Source organism: Narcine bancroftii, chromosome 1 (genome assembly GCF_036971445.1).
Source record: "Narcine bancroftii isolate sNarBan1 chromosome 1, sNarBan1.hap1, whole genome shotgun sequence".
NCBI lineage: Eukaryota > Metazoa > Chordata > Chondrichthyes > Torpediniformes > Narcinidae > Narcine > Narcine bancroftii.
This window is the reverse complement of record NC_091469.1, coordinates 323,499,034-323,521,151: the sequence shown is the minus strand read 5'-3', so window position 1 is coordinate 323,521,151 and position 22,118 is coordinate 323,499,034. Positions and strand designations below refer to the sequence as shown.

General features: G+C 44.0%; 1 long non-coding RNA gene across 2 annotated transcripts in view; it reads right to left on the bottom strand.

The window, feature by feature from the left end:
• Positions 1–22,118, bottom strand: part of LOC138747869 (uncharacterized) — a 44,153-nt gene that overhangs the window by 6,441 nt on the left and 15,594 nt on the right. The gene's annotated exons all lie outside the window — the stretch shown is intronic.

The window sequence follows — 22,118 nt, the reverse complement described above, 5'->3', positions numbered from 1 at the left end:
ACCACCCCACCAGCCTCTGCATCCAACACATTATCCTCTGGAATCTCCAGCACTTACAACAAGATCCTACCACCAGACATATCTTCCCCTCTCTGCCTTCCTTAGAGACCTCTCTCTCCCTGACTGTCTTGTACATTCATCCCTCCCTACCATTCACCCCAGCACCTTCACTGGCTGCAGGAGATGCCACAAGTGCCCACACCTCCTCCCTCACCACAGTCTGGGGCCGCAAAAAGCCCTTTCAAGTGAAGCAACACTTCACCTGTATATCCACAGGATTGATTTACTCATCTGGTGTACCCTTTGTGACTGCTACATTGGAGAGACTGAGTGCAGACTAGGAGATCACTTTGCTGAGCTCCTTCGTTCTATCTGCACCAGTGACAGAGGCCTTCCAGTGGCCATCCATTTCAGTTCTGTGACAAACTCCCATGCTCACATGTCTGTCCATTGCCTCATGTAATATCCCACCAAGACCACCCGTAAATTGAAATAACAGCATCTGATTTTCTATCTTGGCACTCTCCAGCCAGGTTGCATTAGCATAGGCTTTTCTAATTCTGCTAACCTGCTCTCCTTCCCCCTGTCAGCTCTTCATCTCCTTCCCCCTGTCAGCTCTTCATATCCTTCGCCCGTCAGCTCTTCATCTCCTTCCCTCTCTATTCACTTAACCATCCCTCTTTTCCTTGTTTGTGCTCTATGCCCTCCCTCCATCCTCCCCTCCACCTATTACCTCCTTTGTGACAATGCCTCCGCCCCCCCCCCCCACCGCCTTACCCTTTTACTCGGACGCCTGCTGACATTTTTACTCACCTTGATGAAAGGCTCAAGCCCAACAATGTCGGTTATGTATTTTTATCTTTGCTATATTAAGACATTGTTTGAGCTGATGAGTTTCTCCAGCATTTACTTCAACCATAGTGTCTGCAGGCTTTCATGTTTTACTTCGGAATGAATGAGTGAGTTATCTAAAGTTAGAGAATTGATTTGAGTCCAGAAAGCTGCAAAATGCCCATACAGAAGTTGAGATATTTTTCCTCAAGTTTGCATGAGGCTTTATAGTAAATATAACACTTGGGAACAGAATAGGTCATTCAGCCCACCAAATCAGGTCTGGCATTCAAATCTCAGATGATTTATTTTTCTTCCAATCTATTTTCTCTGATTTATCCTCATAACCATCAATGCCTTACCAATCAAAATCAACCTCGTTAAATATACCCAATGACTTGGCCTCCACAGCCGAATGTGGCAATGAATAGAATGAAGAAATGTCTCCTAATCTCTGTTCCAAAGGTGTAACAGTGGAAGAGACCAGTCAGAGTTGGATAGAAAGGGGACGGCAACAGGAATCTTGGGGATCACTCCTGAAAATCCGCCTGATTGCTACTCACCAATCAGTGCTTAGTAAAGTGTCTGTCTAATCTTATGGATGCATGATAGAGTGGAATCTGGAGCAAGGAACAAATTGCTTGAGGAACTCGATGAGTCAAGCAGCATCAGTCGAGGTAAAAATAGTGAACATTTTGAGTTGGAACCCTTGAGTTGATGAAGGGCTCTGACTATCCTTTTCACATTGTAAATTGGCATTCTGTGAACTGGTTAAAGAAGTCAGTTTTGTTGTTCACACTGGACCACTGTTAACCGGTTCCCTGTGTCCTTTCACACACCACCAGGCATCCCAGGGAGAAGGGCACCTATCCTCCACCGGTGACGTCTGAGTTATGCATCAAGTATGACAGACAAACCCTTCCAGAATTCTGTGCGCAGCCCTCTGCTGCACAATATTCTGAGAGGGCAGGTCCGCCATCGCGCTCTCTCTCTGTCTATATCTCTCTTCCCTCTGTCTCTCACAGACATCTATCTATCCTTGATTGTTGTATGCATCCACTTAGTTATTTGTGCGTGTATTTCATACCCATTATGACTTTTCCATGGTCTTTATAATTTGTGCGCCTATGTATTATATTGCTGCTACCATTTTCCTATTATAAATTTATAGGTCTGCACAACACGGGGGCTAAAGGGCTTGTACTGTGCTGTACATAATGCTTAATTATGTATCTAGTAAATTGAATACAAAGGTTATACCTTTTTAATTTTTTGTTTCCTTCACATTCCTGCATTGACACAAAAACATCATCATCACGTCACTACTTTGTCCATGGATAGTCCATGTTCCTTTCACACTCGGCTGATCAGCATCCAGGCATCAGATGACCCGGGGATGATACACCCTAGGTCAGGGGTGTCAAACTCAAATTCACGGAGGGCCAAAATTAAAAACTTGGACTAAATTGAGGGCCGAACTAAATATTTATTGAAAATTTTCAACAACATCTGCATGTTTTCTCTTCTTTTAACATATGTAATGTTAAACGTTTTCGTATTAAAATAAATGTTTAATAATAGTTTTGGATAAACTTTTTCCAGAAGCATTAACAAATGAGAAATAAAATATTCAATAAATAATATTTCTCTATAGAGGATTTGTCAAATGTTGCTAGTGTGCTGTCGAATAGTAAAATCTGAGGGCTATTGAGAATGTGGGAGAATAACATGATTCCTGAAACAATCAAATGGGTGACTGATTGTGGACATGAACTCTAGCAGGGTTATTTGCCATGCCCTTTTTCCATTGGTACAGATATCCTTTGATTTACACACTTTTCAAGTTTTATGCCTAATGAGCTTGTATCCAGGTGCAGGACCATTTTTAACCAGGAATATATTTATCACTGTGACATGAAACTATTGGAAGATCATTTTATCCTGAGATTAAAGTTCATAATACTTACTCAGGCTTGTGTGTGGGAGAGCGGGGTTTGTGGGCGATCGGGATGAACAACGACAGTGCGGGGGCATCGGCTCTCGCTGCAGGGCGGCATCTTGGCAGATCAGCGGCCCCGTCACTGTGAATCGTGGGTCGGCCTGCGGCAGGAAGGGGGAGTGGGCAACGGTCCTGGCGAGGTCAGGCCCCCCCCTGAGTTTCTGCCGGACCCCCCTTGACCTGCTGAGTTTCTCCCGGACCCCCCTTGACCTGCTGAGTTTCTGCCGGACCCCCCTTGACCTGCTGAGTTTCTCCTGGACCCCCCTTGACCTGCTAAGTTTCTCCCGGACCTCCCTTGACCTGCTGAGTTTCTCCCGGACCCCCCTTGACCTGCTGAGTTTCTCCTGGACCCCCTCCCCTTGACCTTCTGACTTTCTCCTGGTCCCCTCCCCCTTGACCTGCTGAGTTTCTCTCGGACCCCCCTTTGACCTGCTGAGTTTCTCCCGGATCCCCCTTTGACCTGCTGAGTTTCTCCCGGACCCCCTTTGACCTGCTGAGTTTCTCCCTTCTGGTGTTTTTACGAGAACCACAGACTTTCGCTCATACATTGATGAGGGGGATCAAGGGCCAAACATTGTCAGGTACCTCTCTGCTGGATATAGGATACGGTTTAACCCGCTGAGTTTCTCCAGTGTTGGGTTTTCACGAGGTAGAGTCAAAGGGCTGAAGGGCCTGTTTCTGATCTGTAATGTTCTACGGACCCTGCTCTTCTTTCCGTGCCGGTGTCCCAGGACCTTTCCAGGGCAGTCTCCGCGCTCTGGACCGCGCTGGGATCCCGGTCAGTGGTGGAGGAGCAGGTGAGCGCGGCTAATCCCGATCCAGCCCACGCCACTCCAGAGATTGGCGGGGGGTTCCACCCTACCTGCCCGACAAGCCTCGCTCTCCACGTGTACTCCGGGCACCCGCCGCTGGTCCGGTGGGAAGGCGTAGGACGGCTGGCAGCCGGCACCCCCATCGCCCGGCGGGGAGCCCCAATCTTCCCTCCGGCATCCCAACTCCATCTGCAGCTCCAAGAAACGCTGAGCCACTGGGGTTCCGGGCGCTGGGAAGCGGCCTTGGCTTCCCCTGACACTGGCCAGGCTGCGCTGCGGTGGGGGGGTGTGCGGGGGGACACGACAGCGTGTTTATAAAACCACCCACCACTACTTTTCAAGGACCAGGATTTTTCTCTCTCTCTCTCACCCTGGGACACAGCGGTTACTGTGCATGCGCTATACTGGCGCGGCGGCCAGCGGGCCACCTCTAATACATTTTTGATATGATCTTGCGGGCCAAATATAATTATATCACGGGCCAAATTTGGCTCGCGGGCCAGAGTTTGACATGTGTGCCCTAGGTGATCCATCCCTGAGGTGATTTGACGCCTGAGTGCCGATTCCTGAGCATTAACTGGTACAGGTACACAATCCTTTATCTGGAACCCTTGGGGGACAATGTGTTCCGAATTTTGGATTTTTCTGGATTTCGGAAAGCCATATTTAAACCACTTGAATTGTGCTGCTGGTCTCCCCCCGCATCGGCCGACTCGCACTGCCGGTCTCTCCCTCTCATCTGCCCGACTCGCGCTGCCGGTCTCTCCCCCAATTGCCTGACTCACACTGCCAGTCTCTTCCCCTCGCCTGCCCGACTCGCGCTGCCTGTCACTCTCCCAATCGCCCGACTCGCACTGCTGTCTCTTTCCCCACTTGACGGATTTTGGAGCTTTCCGGATTTTAAATGTTCGGATAAAGGATTGTGTTCCTGTATATTGGTCATTAATTATGCGGATAAGGTGCCACTTATGCTGCTTGACCCACTGAGTCTTTTTGTTTCTAATTTGCATTTGGTTCCTATTGATTACAATTGCGGAAACCAAATGCCCTACACTAGAATGTAAGATGTGGAAGAAAATTACTGCTTCACCTGGAAAGATGGTTGGGATCTCCCGGGAGTGGGAAAGGAAGAATTAAAAGCACAGGTGTTGTAAATCCTGTGGTTAAATGGGAGACTGTCATAAGATGAGAAGTGGGTGGTGGGCTGGGTGAACAGGCCAAGTAGCAGCAAAGGGTGTGATTCCTTTGAAAAGATTAAGGAGAGGGTAGGGACAAATCCATCCTTTCCAAATAATGTCATTCATCAGAGCCCAGACATGGAATTTAACATACACTACCTCAAAATTTTGCATGGTTAGCGCAAGGCTGTTACAGCGCCAGTGATTGGGACTGGGGTTCTAATTGCACGCTCCCCATGTCTGTGTGGGTTTTCCCTGGGGGCTCCAGTTTCCTCCCACCTTTCAAAACATACCCAGGAGGGGGGGGGGGGATGATGTAGGTTAATTGTGTGTAAATTGGGCGGCACGGACTTGTGGGATGAAATGGTTTGTTACTGCACTGTATGTCTAATTTAAAAAAAAATCACATTGTTGAATTAAAGATTTTGAAAGACATACTCTTAAAAAAAAATGGCGACCCTGCTGGAGCTGCTGTAACGGCAGCACTATCACCCAGTAAAAGTGGGGAGCGAAGACACAGGGCTTCCTCCAAAAGGTTCTACCACGCAGTCCTACTGATGACAGCTCCGTACGAGGGCTTAAACAGCCTGTTAAAGGAGCCAATGGTGTTTTTAAAATCCAGCGACTTCAGGATCAAGGTGGTGGTGCCTTTATTCAACAGTGGCCACAGAGGTTGCAAACTTTGGGGGAGCAGTGGTCTGGTGCAGGGAACCAGTAACGGGGAGAACACTCCCCAGTGAGGTGGAGAAGCAGAGGAGATGACCTTAAGGATGGTGACTGGTGGCGGTCCAACGAGGGGCTCTATGGCTGAAGGACAAACATAGGTGGTGAGCTGTTGGCTCCTTGCAGGTGAGGAACCCATAGAGACTGCAGGCTGCTGGCAACTTGGAGACAAAGGACTCACACGGGCCTGCTGGAGACTGGCTCATGAAATCCGGGATTTGAGCTGCTGCTAGGGCAAGAAGGTCTCTAGAAGGGCCCTGGGCACTGATGGCTTCCTCAGCATGTCAGAGGGTTGTATCTGAGATCAGGTGGCTGAAGGTTTGAACTGAATGGAGGTCTTATGTGGCTTCAGAGGCTGCAGGATCACTGGAAATGAATCCATTGACACTCGTGGACTCTCTCTTAGGGCTTCTTTCTTTGACTGAAGGGGTAATGGACAATAGTAAGGGCGAATTTTTCTCTGCCTTATGGCAGGCTATAAGCAATTTTGAGTAATATTGCATTTTTGTTTAATTACATGACTATAAATAGTATCTGATCTAATAAAGTCCCAGTGAATGAATTATTTTGCTTGCACAGCATGAATGATATTTTAATATTTCCTGACATTGTGAAAATAAAAGAACTAACATCAGTCCTTTATTTCTCCAGGAAATGTCAATAATTTCAAATTCTGCAGCACAATTTGACAGAGATCTAATACAAGGCTAGAATCATTATAAAATAAATTACTTTATTACTCTTTCCTCTTATTGTTTTCCAATTTTGGATTGATTCCATATAAGCAAGTGTGACCAAGTCAGAAGATTTAGATTCTAGTGCCACATGTTAAAGGAAATACTCTGTTAAGTGAAATTGAGGCTGGTGTAGACAAAAGAAATGTCTAATTATTGGAAGCAAAATAGGGTAGATTTTCTGAACAACTGGTCAAATAACACAAATAAATTAGAGGACGGTACAATCTACCTTCTCGTTTAGTTTACAAAATTTGTGATTATAATTCACAAGCCATTTGCATTTGAGCCCCATTGGTACATCCTGAGGGAATCTTATCTAAATGTATTTTTGTAGCAGTCGCGCTACGCGGGCATGGAGAAGAACAACATGCACACCAAAGACTTGAAATTGAGACTGGTTTATTGCACTGGCCGTTGTGTTTATATGGGCCCCTCAGGCACTGACGTCAGGGCATCGTGTTATCAGAGCGCCGGCCTGGGATTGGCCAGCTTTCCCACCACAGTTCACTGTCTTCCCGTTGTGCGGGAGGTCACCTGGGACAACGGCCGGTGTCACCCCGCCCCCAGGTCTGCATGGTTGCCACGTTCATTGGCCATTTTGTGGGCCCGTCCGCGTCTCCACACGCGGGCATCTACAGAACCCCCTCCAGAACCGGCGATCGAACCATTGTCCGTTGACTTGAGTGGTCTACCCCTGCTTCTCAGGAGAGGACTGGAGACCAGCTGGTTACGGTTCAAATATGCCAGCTTCAGGTATTTGACGGTAAATGTCTCCTCCTTACCGTCGATGTCAAGGACGATAATGGAGCCATTGTTCTTGATGACCTTGTAAGGGCTCTCGGGTTGTTGTAGGGGTGGCCAGTGTGCACCCCTTTGCACAAACACATATTGACAAGTCTTTAAGTCTCTGGGGACGTTATGTTTGGACTGGCCGTGTGGTTGGGGTTGATGCAGGATCAGGGATTCTAGTTTTTGCTGCAAGTTCTCAAGTGTGGCCGCAGGGTCTTCCAGGTGTTTGTTGGGGGCCAGGAACTCCCCTGGAATGATTCAAAACCATCTTATGCCACTGAGGTCTTTCTTTGGCGCGGTGCGAATCCCCAACTGGACCAAAGGTCCATCCAGTTGAGACCCTTGAGTTGGGCCACCAAGGCTACCTTCAGGAGGACTGCGTATTTGCCTTGCTCTTGAGGCTGTGTGACAGAGTATTTAGAGGTGGTTTGGGAGGAATTGTTAGAGCAGGTTGCACGCACACATTTTAAAACACAGAATATTTGAAACAGAGAGAGGAGACAGAAATCAGTTCCAGAAGGACAAGCTGGCAAATTTTGGAAGGCTGCCTGATCAAAGGAGGAGATTGGCGGTCTGAAAGGTGACCTGAAAGAAAGAGGATCATCTGAAGGGGGCAAGTTTTGTCAGCAAGACTGATTGAGAAGCAATCAGTTGTGGATGTCCTGGAAAAGGAATCTCTGAAAACCAACAAGAACCCTCCTGAGTGGTAACCATTTGCCTGTTAAGCACCAAAAGACTGGTGAACTTTGTTAATACTGACTTCTGTGCACAGAACAAGAATTGTTTGCAACCAGTGAGATGGACTGTGATCTTTCAGACTCTGGCTTTACCCTACTCTCAATTTAGTTTATGTGTCGTCTGAGTCCAGCGTGTTCGTTGAATGAAGTGATAGGAGAAGGTATTCGGTTCAACAATCAGTTTATTACACAGCACAAGAATAAAGCTTAACAGAGCTCTGGTTCAGTCGTTAGTTCATAGGTCACCTGCACAGTGAGCTATTCCCCAAGACTGACCTCTACTGTCCAGTCTCTTTTCTTTGGCTTGGCTTCGCGGACGAAGATTTATGGAGGGGGTAAAAAGTCCACGTCAGCTGCAGGCTCGTTTGTGGCTGACAAGTCCGATGCGGGACAGGCAGACACGATTGCAGCGGTTGCAAGGGAAAATTGGTTGGTTGGGGTTGGGTGTTGGGTTTTTCCTCCTTTGCCTTTTGTCAGTGAGGTGGGCTCTGCGGTCTTCTTCAAAGGAGGTTGCTGCCCGCCAAACTGTGAGGCGCCAAGATGCACGGTTTGAGGCGTTATCAGCCCACTGGCGGTGGTCAATGTGGCAGGCACCAAGAGATTTCTTTAGGCAGTCCTTGTACCTTTTCTTTGGTGCACCTCTGTCACGGTGGCCAGTGGAGAGCTCGCCATATAACACGATCTTGGGAAGGCGATGGTCCTCCATTCTGGAGACGTGACCCACCCAGCGCAGCTGGATCTTCAGCAGCGTGGACTCGATGCTGTCGACCTCTGCCATCTCGAGTACTTCGACGTTAGGGATGAAAGCGCTCCAATGGATGTTGAGGATGGAGCGGAGACAACGCTGGTGGAAGCGTTCTAGGAGCCGTAGGTGGTGCCGGTAGAGGACCCATGATTCGGAGCCGAACAGGAGTGTGGGTATGACAACGGCTCTGTATACACTTATCTTTGTGAGGTTTTTCAGTTGGTTGTTTTTCCAGACTCTTTTGTGTAGTCTTCCAAAGGCGCTATTTGCCTTGGCGAGTCTGTTGTCTATCTCATTGTCGATCCTTGCATCTGATGAAATGGTGCAGCCGAGATAGGTAAACTGGTTGACCGTTTTGAGTTTTGTGTGCCCGATGGAGATGTGGGGGGGCTGGTAGTCATGGTGGGGAGCTGGCTGATGGAGGACCTCAGTTTTCTTCAGGCTGACTTCCAGGCCAAACATTTTGGCAGTTTCCGCAAAGCAGGACGTCAAGCGCTGAAGAGCTGGCTCTGAATGGGCAACTAAAGCGGCATCATCTGCAAAGAGTAGTTCACGGACAAGTTTCTCTTGTGTCTTGGTGTGAGCTTGCAGGCGCCTCAGATTGAAGAGACTGCCATCCGTGCGGTGCCGGATGTAAACAGCGTCTTCATTGTTGGGGTCTTTCATGGCTTGGTTCAGCATCATGCTGAAGAAGATTGAAAAGAGGGTTGGTGTGAGAACACAGCCTTGCTTCACGCCATTGTTAATGGAGAAGGGTTCAGAGAGCTCATTGCTGTATCTGACCCGACCTTGTTGGTTTTCGTGCAGTTGGATAATCATGTTGAGGAACTTTGGGGGACATCCGATGCGCTCTAGTATTTGCCAAAGCCCTTTCCTGCTCACGGTGTCGATGGCTTTGGTGAGGTCAACAAAGGTGATGTAGAGTCCTTTGTTTTGTTCTCTGCACTTTTCTTGGAGCTGTCTGAGGGCAAAGACCATGTCAGTGGTTCCTATGTTTGCGCGAAAGCCGCACTGTGATTCTGGGAGAATATTCTTGGCGACACTAGGTATTATTCTATTTAGTAGAATCCTAGCGAAGATTTTGCCTGCAATGGAGAGCAACGTGATTCCCCTGTAGTTTGAGCAGTCTGATTTCTCGCCTTTGTTTTTGTACAGGGTGATGATGGTGGCATCACGAAAATCCTGAGGCAGGCCTCTCGGACCGAATCATGTCCATGCGACTCCCACTTCAAAACAAGCGTCACATCACCCTCATCAGTGTCTATGCTCCAACCCTCCAGGCGGAACCAGCAGAAAAGAACAAGTTCTACACCGACCTGCGCAACCTCATCCAACGTACCCCTACAGCCGACAAGGTTGTCATCTTGGGCGACTTCAACGCTCGTGTCGGCAAAGACTCAGAAACCTGGCCAGGAATCCTGGGCAAGCATGGCGTCGGCAAGTGCAACGACAATGGGCGCCTCCTGTTGGAGCTCTGCGCAGAACAGCGACTTGTCATTACAAACACCCTTTTTCAGCAGAGGGACAGCCTTAAGACCACCTGGATGCATCCCCGATCCAAACACTGGCACCTCCTGGACTACATCCTGGTGCGAGAAAGTGACAAACAAGATGTGCTCCACACCAGGGTCATGCCTAGCGCGGAATGCCACACTGACCACCGGCTGGTTCGCTGCAAGCTCAACCTTCACTTCAAGCCAAAGCCCAGGAACAATAAAGCCCCCAGAAAGAGGTTCAATGTTGGAAACCTGCAGTCAGACGAAGCGAGAGGAAACTTCCAGGCAAACCTCAAAGCAAAGCTCGACGTTGCAACCCGCCTCACGGACCCGTCCCCTGAAACCCTCTGGGATCAGTTGAAGACTACCATACTGCAATCCACTGAAGAGGTACTGGGCTTCTCCTCCAGGAAAAACAAGGACTGGTTTGACGAAAACAGCCAGGAAATCCAGGAGCTGCTGGCAAAGAAGCGAGCTGCCCACCAGGCTCACCTTACAAAGCCGTCCTGTCCAGAGAAGAAACAAGCCTTCCGTCGCGCATGCAGCCATCTTCAGCGCAAACTCCGGGAGATCCAAAATGAGTGGTGGACTAGCCTCGCCAAACGAACACAGCTCAGCGCGGACATTGGCGACTTCAGGGGTTTCTACGAGGCTCTAAAGGCTGTGTACGGCCCCTCACCCCAAGTCCAAAGCCCGCTGCGCAGCTCAGACGGCAAAGTCCTCCTCAGCGACAAGATCTCCATCCTCAACCGATGGTCAGAACACTTCCAATCTCTTTTCAGTGCCAACCGCTCAGTCCAAGATTCCGCCCTGCTCCAGCTCCCTCAACAGCCCCTAAGGCTAGAGCTGGATGAGGTTCCCACCCTGGATGAGACATATAAGGCAATCGAACAACTGAAAAGTGGCAAAGCAGCAGGTATGGATGGAATCCCCCCAGATGTCTGGAAGGCTGGCGGCAAAACTCTGCATGCCAAACTGCATGAGTTTTTCAGGCTTTGTTGGGACCAAGGTAAACTGTCCAGTCTCTACAGTTTATATAACTCAACCTTATCATGCAGAACAAAAGTTGCTAGATCTCATTATCATACAGAACAAAAGTTGCCCTTTGCTAAATTTCTTGCATAAGATTTATCACAAGTAATTTCCTGCTCTGCAGATATCTGGGGTGTAGAGCTCCCATCTTAATCCTCAAGGCCAGAATATCCTGTTGTTTTGATCGAATCAATTCATACCCCAGATATTTCTAATTATTTCTTTGTTCTCATTTGGCCATGTTCCTGTTCTACTCAACACCTCCTTCTGCCTTCTTACTGAGTTATTCCATTCTCTTTGTTTCTGACAGTCTCTGTCAGGATTCTCTTTGTTCTTGTCTGGCCATCGTCTCCTGTGCTAATCAACATCTCCTTTTGCCTTAACCTTCCTACTAAATTGTTTGATACATATCCTCTCTTTTGTATTTTGGGAGGAGACAATTCTAAACCTACTGTAATCAGCCAACTTTGCTACATACTGTGGCTGCCCCTTACTTACATTACTCTTTCCCTTCACCATGAGATAAATATTAAATTGTTACATAGTACTGGATTCATATATACAAAATGAATAGTACATAAGCATATATTCTACATATTTTCTATGATTAATTAACCCCTATATTCCAACAGATCCAAAGAACTTTTCTAATCTTAAATTTACATTACACATTCCTGTGCTTAGTGTTAGAGGGGCGATTGAGTAGGTTAGTTAAGTAGGTTTAATTCTGTTTTCTTGTTCAAATCTAATTAAAAACTACTTTTGTTTAAGTATCCCTTTATGTTGTGGTGAATATCCATTGCTGCTGGTTTTTGGGGTCCTCTGGACTCCGTAACATTTTATGGGGGCTCATAGTTTAGGATTTGAATATTGCAATTTGATGGTTTATTAGTTGATTGGGTTTTTGTTTGCAAGCTTTATTTTTGCAAGCTAACTTGCAGAGCAAGAGAAAAGAGGAACTGATGGCTATTTCTAAGACATTGAATATTGCTGAAGTTAAATATTGGATGAGAAAAGTACAAATACAGAGGATTATAGTGAAATATATAAGTGAAGGAAAATTTGTTGAGAAAGACTTAGAAAATTTTCCAGAGAATAGATCTTTTGAATTGCAATAGGAATTGGAAAAATGGAGGGTGCAAGAAGAAAGGGAGAAACGTATTTTTGAGTTGCAGAGACAACAATATGAAGTTGAAAAGCAAAGAGCAGAGGCTGAGAGAAAAAAGATGAGGCAGAGGAAGCTGAAAGATGGAGGAAATTTGAGATAGAGGTAGCTGAAAGGGACAGACAGTTTCAATTAGAGAAGTTAAGAATAGAGATAGAGAAAGGTAACTGAGCTGAGGCTGTAACTCCTGGGGAGAGGTTTTTGGCTAGTAGAGAGGTAAATCTTGTGCCTCCTTATGATAAGGGAGAACCACAGGTTCCAGTTAAAAATTTTAGAGATACTGGTGCTCCTCAATCATTGTTGTTAGAAACTGTTTTAACTGTGGATCAAAGGACTGATACAGGGGAGACAACTTTGATTAAAGGTGTTGGAGGTGACGTAGAGACAATATCGCTTCACAGGGTTGTGCTGAATTCAGAATTAGTCAAAGGACCTGTTGTAGAAGGAGTAATTCCAAAGTAACCCATGCAGGGTGTCTCGTTTTTGATGGGGAATGATTTGGCAGGGGATAAAGTTGGGTCAGTTTTAAGATTGACACATCGGCCTAGTAAGGATGCGGTTAGAGATGATGGTGAGATATATCCTGCATATGTGGTAACTAGGTCTGGGACAAAGGAAATGATGACAGCTGAAGAAAATCCAGTTGATAGAGATTTGCCCAGTACTTCTGAAGTACTTTTGAAAGAACAGGGTCATTGTGAGAGTGAAGATTTTTCTTTATCAAGGAAAGAGTTAATTCAGCAACAGAAAATAGATGTGGGAGCTATGTGCGAGGTCACCTGGGACGTTGGCCGGTGTCACCCTCAGGTCTGCATTCATCAGCCATTTTGTGGACCAGTCTGTGTGCGAGCTGCTACATTTCCATCTTTCTTAAATAACAATTTTTTTCCACATATGGTGAATGAAGAACAAGATAATATAAGTTATTTATTCAATTATAATAAATCTGTATGCAGCCATGTCTAGAAATTGATTAAAATAGATAAAACAACATTAAATGCAGCACCAACACTGGATGAAGTCCAGAATAGAATCAGATAAGAATAATCAAGAGTCAGTAATTAATCTGCAGAAAAAATAAAATCAGGACTGATAAGGATGAATGATCAGGTAAAGCATAAGGTCAGGAAGAAAGCAGAACCAAAGAGGTTGAATATTAATTTATAGCATGAAAAAGGCTCTCCTTCTCCACTTTTTTGAAGTATGTTGGATGCATGCATGACTAACTTACTAAAAGTTAAAATTGGGTAATTACCAGGCCGAGTGCAGAAAAGGGACTACATATTACTTTATACCAGGGGTGTCAAACTCAAATTCACAGAGGGCCAAAATTAAAAACTTGGACTAAGTCGTGGGCCAAACTAAATATTTATTGAAAATTTTCAACAACATCTGCATGTTTTCTTTTCTTTCAACATATGTAATGTTAAACTTTTTCTTATTAAAATAAATGCTTAATAATAGTTTTGGTTAAACTCTTTCCAGAAGAAGCATTAACAAATGAGAAATAAAATATTCAATAAATAATATTTCTCTATAGCCTTTAAGCTCCTTTTAAATGTATTTTTTTTCACAAGCCAATAAGTCAAAAAAATAACAACTTGCTTCAATGAAAATCCAATCTTTCAACTATGAACAGTCTAAAGTTAACCAAAGAAAATATTAATCCAAGCTTAGCTTGCTACACTGTGATTTACTCTGATGCACCTGGGTCTAAACCAGATACTTGGCATCTCTTCTTAGATGCAAGTTCATCAAACTCTGGGGTCAGAGTTTACCTCCCACCTGTCTTGAAAGGTCCTGTTTTCTGTCTTTCGTTTGGCCATTTTTCGTAAGGGGTTTATTACATGTGAGTTGGGCGACAGGTCGCAGATGCTAATGAAAGTAAAGAGAGGAGGTGGGGGCGATTAGCGGGCTGACGGGCCGGCGCCAACGCATTTGCAAAGCATTCTGGGATTTGTAGTATTAGCTGTGCATGCGCTATACTGGCGCGGCAGCCAGCGGGCCAGCTCTAATACATATTTGATATGATCTTGCGGGCCAAATATAATTATATCACGGGCCAAATTTGGCTCGCGGGACTGAGTTTGACATGTGTGCTTTATACCATTAAGTAATGAATGAATGGCATTTGCTACTGCCTAAGAGGAGGTATCTTAGCATTAACAGAAATAAATTAATATGTGATTTGGTTTCAAAATTACAGTAGTATTTGGGGAATGCCATGTGAATATTAATGTTGGCAAATTTTAGTATACTGAGAATTTCCATTAGATATAACCTGCTTAATGTGGATGCAAATAATGATAGGTTAATTTTTAAAAATGAATGTAAATACATATATTTTTAATTTGGTGAGAGTAAATAAAGGTAGTGTGGCTGCCAAGGAACAAAGATAATATTTGGAACATTAAAATCTCATTTATTTTTACTTAGTATTCTGATTGTCAGGACATTGCACACCGACATGCCAAAAGCAGTATGTTGTGAAAAGGTATGATGAAATTGCATATCTTAAGAATGAAAAAAAATGAGAGGAATAACCAAATAATTTGAAAATAACCATTTCTGTTCTATCTGTTTTTCCAAATTAATGCTGCTGAGAGAAATTCATTTTTCCCCAATTGTGCTTTCCCTCCCACTGTGGTTAATTGGTTTCTCATCAATGACAGCCCTATTTCCTTCCCTTCTATTATTATCGCCTCTCCCAACCAGGTTAAAGATTTCCCTTGACCTCTCATTCCACTCTACTAGCCTTCATATTCAAATGATGGTCCTCTATAAAGCCACACCTTATCATAGGCATATGTTCCTCTTTCCTTCCCTTTCAGCATTCTGGTTCACTCTTCCATTTCCATAAAAACTCAATACCTTTCTTGTGAGATAAACAGAGGAAATGCCACACTAGTCCTTCCAATAATCTAGTGACTCCGACACATCCCCTAGGATAGCCAACAAGTGGACTGCATTTATTGCTCACGATTATAGTCTCCACACTGAAGAAGACAAATTTAGTGAACATGGGAGACGATGAGTTTTCAGGTCACTTTAATTCTTTCCTCTCTTCTTTGGTATCTTACACTCCTCCAATACGGCTCATTCTAATCATGAGGAACATCACAGAACAGGGAGGTATGACTGGCAGAACAGGTGCTTCATTGCACCTGAGACCTGACCTTGGGTGCTGTCTGTGTTGTGTAGGCCCCTTCTCCCCGTGACATTGCTCTGTGCACTCTGGTTTGCTCCCACATTTCAAAGATTATAGGTTGACTGACCACTGCCTGTTACCTGCAGTGCAGGCGAATGGTAGAATCCAGGGAGAGTTGATGAGAATGTGGGGACAATAAAAAAAATAAGATTAATGTAGATTAGTTTAAATCAGCCATTCTCAACCTATTTTTGGCTCAAAGTTTATGGGCCTGTGTAGCAGTCAAGGTTTGGTTTCTTCTACACAAAAAAAAATTAGAAGTATTTATGATAGGTGAGGTGAAAAGAAAACAAGATTTTTTTTCTTACCTTGAAGGCCTGTCAACATCTTTCCACATCTTGATGAAAGGCTCAAGCCCGAAACGTTGGTTATGTATTTTTTAACCTTTGCTATATAAAGGACACTGCTTGACCTGCAGATTTCTCCAGATTTGTGTTTTTACTTCAACCACGATGTCTACAGACTTACTTTTTACTTAAATGTACTGTGGCCACAGGGGGTGCAGCAGCACCCCCCGCCTCTCCCCCTTGAGAATGGCTGGTGTAAATCTGTGATTGATAATCAGTATGGTCGTTGTGGCTGAAAGGTTTGTTTCCATGTTGAATCTTTCTGTCTTCTTATGGCTCTATGAGCATCTCACTTGGTACATTCCAGTTCTCAGATCTTAACATTGAATTCAACGATTTCAGCATCCCCAATGTGTATCAGAAATAAGTTGATCTGATGATAAGTTGATCATCAACCTGAAACTCTGATTCTTCTTTTCCTGGCACTGTTACCTAAACCAATGAATATTTCCAGCCTTCTGTTTTTATTTCAGATTTCCAGCATTTGCTTTCTGTTTATTTTAACTGATGTGGTATGATGTCTCAATGAAATACAATTCTTGCCCTGATGGACATTCTATGTCCATCAATTTGAGGTGCTCCTCAAATTACAATGGGGTTACGTTCTGGCAAACCCATCGTAAGTCGAAAAAATTGTAGGTCAAACAAGAATACCACACCTACTATTTTTTATAATTAAAATTTGAATACTTTTATTCCACACTGAAAAAAAAACATTAATGAACACAGCTGAAAGTACATTGGGCATGAAGAATGTTTGAAGCATTGCACTAAAATTAATTGCGGAATGGTGGGGATGCTTAAGCGACAGGGTCATCAATTCCATTCTATTACGTGATCACTACAGGGACTGTGAGCATGGTTGAGTCAGCACCATGACAGAATATGCTGCATGATACTCTCGTGCGATTCTGCCATCGCCCAGCATCATCAGAGAGTAGAGTACCACATATCGCAAGCGTGGGAACAGATTGGAATTCTAAATTGGAAGTATGAATTTGAACCATTGTAACTTTTAAAAATTGTAAGTCGAACCATTCTAAATAGGGGAGCACCTGTATTTTGTCCAATCCTGGCTGCTTCTCCGTTAACATACTTCGTTGTTCTCAAATATCAGAAAAAAAAACTTTAAATCTTTGCCATTTTTCTCCTCCATACCTGGTGACTTCAAATTCCAGTAAAACACGTAAGTCTGTAGACACCGTGGTTTGAAGTAAAAATACAAGGTAGGTCAAACAGTGTATTTTAAAGAACAAAGATAAAGATGCATAACCAACATTTTGGGCTGAGTCATTCATCAGGGTATGACAAGATATAGGCAAGTGCCTGAATAAAATGATGGGGGGGGGGGGGGGGCAGGAAGGAGAGGAGCACAGTTTCACAGGCAGGAGGTAATAGATGGATAAGGGAGGGACGTCCCACTACCAAGCAGGGGAAGGGGGGTGGGATGGCTCTGAAAATGGAGAAGGTAGGTGGTGTAGAGCTGGAAGAAAGAAGACAAATGGAAAGGGAAGGGAGGGAGAATGGAGAGACTAGCAGAAACCGGAAAAATCAATGACAATGTTGGAGATGGAAAATTAAGGGTTGCTCCAGTGTTTTGACTTCAAATCCCATCTCAATACACTAATAGTCAGCTCTCTGTTTGATGCTTTAATTTCAATAAAAAAATCTCTCAGCTTGACTCCTCCCATTAAATTGGCATCACCTACATTCTCTGAAACACAATAGGCTGCAGATGCTGTGATTGTAGGAAACACACAAATACGCTGGAGGAGTTCAGCTGGTCTGTTCAGCATCTATAGGAGACAAAGATATATCGCCAGCGTTTTGGGCCTGAGCTCTTCCTCAAGGAAAAATCAGATAAGGCAGAAGCAGGATATATCAGAAGGTCTCAGAATTCAAATAATGAGGGAGGAATCCAGATCAACAAAAGGTGTTAATTGGATGTGATAAGGGGCAAGGTAAGATTTGTCACGTCTATGCAAAAGGAGACAGGGAAAGGAGGGATGACAGGGGAAGGGGGGGGGTGGGGTGGGGGTGGGGGAGCTTAATGAAAGCCAGAGAAGTTAATATTAATGCCATCTGGTTGGGGGGTGCCCAGTCGGAAGATGAGGTCTGGGAGATTGCTTTGTTGAGCACCTTGGCTCTGTCCACGCAATAGCATGGATCTCCCAGTAGTTACCCATTTCATTTCTCCATCCCATTCCCTTTCTGACAAGCCTGTCCTGGTCTCATGCATTGCCAGTCTGAGACCACCTGTAAATTGGAGGAACAAGACCTCATTTTCCGACTGGGCACCCTCCAGCCGGATGGCATTAAATATCGACTTATCTGGCTTTCATTTTAAAAAAACACCCCCATCCCACTGACATCTCACCATTCCTTGTCTCCTTTCGCACAGATAGGATCAATTTTACCTAATTGGATATGATAAGGGACTAAGTAAAATTTTGTTGGCCTGGATTCCTTCCCCATTGTTTAAATTCTGTGACCTTCTGACATATATTGCTTGTGCCTTTTCTGATTTCTCTTTGAGGAAGGGCTCAGGCCCGAAATATCAGCGATATATCATTGTCTCCTATAGATGCTGAAAAGACCAGCTGAGTTCCTCCAGTATTTCGGTTTGTTTACTATCATCTACATTCTCTTCTGTTCAAGGATGATAGGATTGAATTCCTATTGTGGGCAATGTTTAACAATTAATCATGGAGACTGGGTTAGGCCACATAAAGTTATCTGTAAAAACTCCTTGCTATCTTACAATGCAAACATCTGGTTTTTATTGCAAACAATTATCTCATCTATCCTTATGACTGATAGAATATGAAGTTCCCAACTAAGTTTTACACCACATACACAAGTAGACTATCATTAAGGAAGCATATTTTCCCCACTATAATATTGTTTGTCTCTCTCTCAACTCGTTTCATCTGCTTTAAAACATGAAAGCCTGCAGATGCAGTGAGTGAAGTAAAAGCGCAATGTTGGAGAAACTCAGCAGGTCAAACAGCATACTTTGTTTCTCCAGCACCGTGTTTTCATTTCATCTGCTTCCAAGCTTCTTCTCTAATTTCCCTCCTCATATCCTCTATAAGTTCAATTTATCCATAAAACCAAATAGGTACCTGAAGAAAGGCTCAGGCCCAAAAACGTCGACTGCCTATTCCTTTCCACGAATGCAGCACGGCCTGCTGAATTTTGTGTACTCTTTGACTTTCTCATTAAACTACTGAGTATTCAGGTTCCATTTTTGAGCCTTGGGTATTGTTCAAAGATCTGATGGATAATATTATTCTTCAATTTAATTAATCCGACTTTGATTCTACATTTCTTCCAAAAGCGTTGATCATTTGTTGCATCCTGCAGGCTTACAATTTCTATTTGTCACATTACACTGAGTACAGTGAGAATGTACTTCTATGAGCAAACTAATAAGTAATTTGTTATGGTATTGTTGGGCGCTACCAGTTGCCCCAATAATACAGACAAAGACTGAGGAGAACGATAGACTTTATTACCCTAGAGATTGCTAGCCCGGGTTAAGGCTGGGGAAAATGAGAAGAGGAAGAGGGGACTCGACCTTTATGGCCTGGGTCACATGGGAGGAGTCTAGGAGAGGATGTCATCAGGAGGGCGGGCCAGTCTGTACATACAACTGTATCATTACTGATATTGAAAGCAGGACTGGAAGCTATGAACAACGGTCTAACATTGTGTCCCACCTTTCTCTTTATGGTTTATTTGATTCCTTCATACCTGGTTTTCAGCCATTCCCAGTGCATTCTTTGCAATTCAAACCGTATCACTCTGTCTTCTTCCAGGACTTCTTCTTTGTCCAGCTGGATGAAACTACTTGGATTCATTTTTTTCCTTTTGCATTCACAAAATGGCTTCCCTTCTCAGTTCTGCATTGTTACCTCTGGTGTTTGGCAAGGATGTTGTGCTTCATTTACATGTCTCCCTTGGAATTCATTGAGACAACCTCAAGTTCCATATGTATAACAATAAAATTTAGATTCTCTCACAAGCACCTCTCGTGACTTCTTCATGGTCTCAGATATCTCAGTGCTTCCTGACATCTGATATTAGATAAACACAAACTTCCTATCATTAAGTGGAGAAAAATAATGAAGCCATTGTACTTGGCACCCACCACACAGTCACCATTATGACTGCATAAAATTGCCTGAATCTGAGCCAGACCACTCAAGATTTGGCTAATGTCAAGCATACTTATGGGATGCTCAGATTAATTTTTAACTTTGGATGTGGTCCATTTCTAAGATTGCCTAATTGCACCACAGGAATACTATATGTCTCTAACCTAACTTACCAACATAAAGCATCCAAAACTAAAAGCCAACCCATTTTTACTTCTCCGCTTGACTGATCCAAGTCAGCCCGCATTTATCCAAACTTCAGGTGTGGGGAGCAGAGAGCAAAGATAGAGACAAAGGTTGTCTTTGTGACATAACTCCTTTGGTGCTGTCCAGTAAATAAATTTTAGCACAAAACTGTAAGACTGGATCCACCAATAAAATAACTCAGTTTTTTTCTTTCCATAAATGTAGACTGATCTGTTAGGTTCTTTCATCAGAACTGGTCAGTTGTGATACAAACAGGAAAGTTATTGAGGTTTGCAATATGTCCATCTGGAAGAGAGTTGTGACTTCTCAAGCTTAATGTGGGTTTAGGTCAAACCACGTATGAGGCCAAAGACAGGAGAGGTCAGACAGAGAGTGTGCAATACAGAGGATCACATGTGTCATGTGATCGTACTTGTGGGCACCTAGTCAGAAGTCATCTCACCTGCCAATCAAGGTCAGTCTCCTCCCACAGATTAGTGTACACTTGACCATTGGCACTTGTAATCAGCGAATCCACACCTGGACCAGACACTCCAGCTGACTGCACCATAAAACCTACCTCTTTTTCTTCCCCTGGGACTAACCCCAGCTCCACTCCAGGTTGGGAACTGTGGGCGACACTGAAGAGTCCTTGGTAGGTGATAAAGAGTTGGGAGCTGTGGTATTAGGTTGTAGAAACCATTGTTCCTCATCTAGTTTAGTTGAGAGCAGTGCCTGCACTGCATCAAGGGGTGGCGGGTATCATATTTTATTCCTTGACTGTAAAGTTATCTTTCCGCAGCTGGTTGCGAGTACCAGGTAGTTCTTGTTGTGTCCATGTAATTGTATTGTGTGATCCTGCGAGAGAGAGAATGTGTGTGTGTGAAAGAGAAAGAAGATCACTTTTATTAAGCCTATGTTCAGACTCGGTGCTCTTGGAACCACTCAAACTTGATTTTCCCTCACATAACAAAGTGGGACAGAGAATTAAAGTGGTAGGCCAATGGGAATCCCACTGTCATCATTCAGAAGGACTTTTGAGTTCTTGAATGCTGGAAAAGGGCAAGGTAAAATGGGATGTATTAGATCTCCTGTGGTTACATGGGAAAGTCTATGCAAGGTCTATGACAGGAAAATGGTATTTGACATTTATATTGGGGGAAAGGAAGTGAGTATAGATTTTCAGAAGCATTCGGTAAGTTGGTGCACGAAATACTTCCACAAGTTTAGAGGACAAGAACTTGATGTAATATTTTAGCAGCAGTGAACAAACTAAATATAGAAAGAAAAAATAATTGTGTTATGTTTGATATGTCAGAAAAGATGATTGTTTGTATGTGTGTTTTGGTAACTTAAATAGGGAAGCTGTGCTTGATGTATCAAGATTGCCTGATGTATCTAAGTTTGCTGATCGTGCAAACCAAGATGGAAAAGTAATTTGTTAGCAGAATACTGGCTAAGTAAGTGGAAGATGGAGAATAATGTGGGAGTAAGTGAATTATTCACATTGATAGTAAGAAAATAAAGCAGAATATTCTTTAAAAGATTAAAGACTGTAAACATTGGTGTGCACAGTACTTTTATTTGGAGGTAAACATGCTATAGTGAAAGCAATTGCTTTTAGTTTGAAGAGTTTGAGACATGGACAACTTAGTAAGTCTAAATAGTCTGACTGCAAAGCATTCAATCCTCACATATATTCCTCATTGAGAATTAGGGAGGGACAGAGATGATGAAAATGTTCAGAGAAAAAAATGGGATTTATGAGATGTTAGTATAAATAGGTAATTGATAGTCGAACTGGATTCTTGTTGACTGAAGGGTCTATATAAAAAATAGTGTTGCTGTAACAGCAACGCTGCGGCTGGTGTTGACACAGGAGAGTGGGGAGTGAGACACAGCGCTGCTCAGCAGGTTCCTACTTCCTAGTCTTGATGCTTACCACTCTGTACGAGCTTTAAACATCCTATTAA